The sequence below is a fragment of the Sceloporus undulatus genome, chromosome 2 (genome assembly GCF_019175285.1).
Source record: "Sceloporus undulatus isolate JIND9_A2432 ecotype Alabama chromosome 2, SceUnd_v1.1, whole genome shotgun sequence".
NCBI classification, from domain to species: Eukaryota; Metazoa; Chordata; class Lepidosauria; order Squamata; family Phrynosomatidae; genus Sceloporus; species Sceloporus undulatus.
The window spans coordinates 143,133,108-143,136,027 of NC_056523.1; the positions used below are offsets into that span (position 1 = coordinate 143,133,108).

Below are 2,920 nucleotides of genomic sequence, written 5' to 3' on the forward strand. Positions count from 1 at the left end.
GATAATGTTTTTATAGTGTAATCTATTTTATATTGTTTTGGTTTTAGGACTGGAGGTTGGGAAGGGATTAATTTTTATATTGTTTGATTTGTGATTTATTCTTTTACTACTGTAACCTGCCCTGATTCTCTGTGAATGGGCGGGCTATAAATAAATAAATAATGTAAAGTTTTTCTATAAATGGAATGTATTGGAAATAATATTGGAGACCAGTCTGTGCAAGTTATTAAAAAACTATGTATTGATATTCATGTACATAGATAGAAAAAATCTTAAAACAATGAACAAAACATGAATCCACATTTTTAGAACCAGAGATTACGTCATCTGCAGAGAGAAAAGTACCAACAGCAAATCAATACATTTTGCTTTTTTGAAAGACTGCATCCTACAAAAAAGTGTTTGTCTCTTAGCTTTATGACCAACAATGTTAAAACACCAAGGGATTTAAGAATATTGAATGTTGTCTGTAACAATATTTATTAGATTTATACTGCACCCTGTCTATAAAAGGTATGTAGAGCCACTCAGATCATAATAAATTACACAGCCTCCTTGCATAGGAAATCCTATTTATGTATATTTACAAGTTTTGCTGAGTTTAGTATGGCTCTGAATAAGTGAGTGTGCACAAGATTGATCTTAGATATTTTTGAGTAACCAGTGGTCTTTTTATTTAAAATGTAAGCTTAAGTGATTTTAATTTGAGCTAGGGTTTCCATCAATGTAAAGGAGGGGGGAAATAGTTTACAACAATCACCCCTGCTCTCTGTAGTCCAACAAGACACTTCCCAGGCTATTCTAGAAGTTATCAGCCCTCCAGAGGGCACCATGACACCCACTTCACCACCATTACGTTGATGAAATCTCTGGTGGATCAAAGCGTCTTCAAACCAGCAGCAGGACACCAACTGGATAAACACATTGGGTTTCAGTTCTTAGTTAATAGTAACATTTGAAATTAATAGTAGGATCAAATTCACTACTAGAAGATATAACTCAACATGTCTGTAAACAACAAAATTCAAAAACAAACCTTTTTGCATTTCAACTGACAGCTTTGTGCTTCTGTCAACTATAGCAATATTAAACTGTACAGCTTCCTAACCAAGACCAGAGCTTGCAAATAATGAGTTACAAGTAACAGTTATGTGTAATGAGTGGTTTTTTTATAACTGTGCTGGAAAAGTGACATTTTAAAAGCAAGTCCACAAGGAGGAACAATGCCAAATTGGGGACAGCAAAGGCAATTATTTCTATGGTACTAATACTTTTCATATCATCTTAAGGGCATTTCAAGGCATCTTCTTCAATTTTTAAGTTACTCCTTAATAGTCTGTAATTTTTTTAACAAGAAGTAATGAGTAGTGAAAAAAGTTATTTTTAAAAAACTAATGCGGAATAACAATGAAGTACCCTAAAAATTATTCAGGTACAAATACATATATGCAATTAACAGGGGCAGATTATTTTAATATAATTTTCCAAGCTCTGATAAACATAAGGAGACTTACTACCCATTGGACTTGCTAAATTCACCAATCATCAAAATTTTACCACTGTTGTGCATAGTGATCTCCAGTAAACTGACAGAAAACATCCTTTCTGACAAAAAGAACATTTAAAGTATAGTACCATCGGTTCTCCAGATGTACATCTACTTTACTGGATAATTACCTCATTCTAAAGTAGTGAATTCAGAAACTGGAATAGTGCTTCAATCTGCAAAGTTAAAATATGAACAAGTTATTCAAGAGTCTAGGTAATATTCCTACCCTTCTATGCTACAATGCAGATTGCTCTGTCTTTTAAAGATAGATCACAATAATTCTAAACTGTTTTATTACAAAAACCTGAACATTTTCCTCTGGGAATATATATTCTCTCTACAAGGGTTAAAGAAGAAAATAAGAAGAACAAGCAAGTTTTCAGGTAGTATGCAAAAATGTAAGCACTTTAAGGGAACTCACCCCCTGAGGTAAATCAATCCAGTTAAGCAGTTTGAAGGCTGCAATCCTAAAAGCACTTAAGAATACTGATTTCATATGGTGTAGGCAAGCCTAGTTCTTTCTGGGGTCAGCTGATAAGTACCATTCATTTAAGTATTATATATACATGGGTACTCCCATTAAAATTTAAATGGATGCTTCCATTAAAATCATACAACACCTAAAGAGTTTCATGAGGTCTGAAATGTGCCCAAAATTTGAAAATACATTTAATTCTCCATTCTGATAACACATGGTAAAATTTGTTCCATTATCTGATATTTTAGTTTGATTAACTAACAACGGTAGAACCAATGGTATGCCAGTATCATCATAATTCCATCAGTGTAATTTACATACCTATACAATAAAGCTTTGCCTTTGCTATTGGCTATGGAAAAATATCCACTTCGTGGTGAGAAATCCATGGAGTTAGCCAAATATATCTGTTTGCTTCTGAATACCGGAAAATTTGAGAATACGGTAAGTGAAGGAATGTGGACCTGTTAATAAGGGGACAAAACAGTCAAATAATGGGGAGGGAAATGATAACACACTTAGATGTCATACATGTTTTTAAAAACCCAGTCTACCAGTCTAATTCCCTAGCTGGATCACAAACCCTACATCTATAGAGGTATATTTGGGAACTGACTCCTGAGTTTCAAAAGTAGACACCTATTACATAAGTGCTATAAAAAATACAAATTAGGAAAAAGATATGCCCTACAAAATGTTTACAATAGTCTACTAGGATTTGGGGTGAAATCCTCTTTATTAAGTCACTTAGATGGAATAAATATGCCTTAGAATTTACTGATGAGCATTTTGATCCTTCTGTGCTTCTGATATTAAAGGTCATTTTCCAAGAATTATTTCAACTGAAAGACATCTCTTGCATCGAACAATCAAGCAGCTAACACAAAAGTGAA

General features: G+C 33.4%; 1 long non-coding RNA gene across 2 annotated transcripts; it reads right to left on the bottom strand.

The window, feature by feature from the left end:
• Positions 1–217: 217 nt before the first annotated feature.
• Positions 218–2,920, bottom strand: LOC121920750. Of its 2 annotated transcripts, XR_006101753.1 has the most exons (3): positions 2,349–2,515; positions 1,678–1,722; positions 218–327 (listed from the first exon to the last, which is right to left on the bottom strand). It is a non-coding gene; the product is annotated as an uncharacterized LOC121920750 (long non-coding RNA). The 2 variants fall into 2 exon arrangements; XR_006101752.1 differs by having other exon boundaries at positions 218–1,722; positions 2,349–2,920.